This window comes from Acyrthosiphon pisum, chromosome X (assembly GCF_005508785.2).
Source record: "Acyrthosiphon pisum isolate AL4f chromosome X, pea_aphid_22Mar2018_4r6ur, whole genome shotgun sequence".
NCBI classification, from domain to species: domain Eukaryota; kingdom Metazoa; phylum Arthropoda; class Insecta; order Hemiptera; family Aphididae; genus Acyrthosiphon; species Acyrthosiphon pisum.
Window position 1 is genome coordinate 98,678,561 of NC_042493.1, and position 310 is coordinate 98,678,870.

Genomic DNA, 310 nt, shown 5'->3' on the forward strand with positions numbered 1-310 from the left:
GGTATAAATTATAAAAAAATATCTTGTTATAATTTAAAAATGGTATAAATTAAAATATATTATTTCAATAAATATTTATAATATGCGCACGCAGGTAGCTAATTCACGCTAATACCTGTATTCTGTAATACCAGCTATCTATCACTATAATATTATAATTTATAATAGTCCGACCGATGTCGTGCGTGAGTGTAATGATGTGAGGCCGCTGCGTATTAATTAGGACATGTTTAAGAGGACGCTACGCCCGCATGCGTTGTCTCCGTCTTACAAATGCACAACATAGCAAAAACTAATTTTGTCGCGGGAC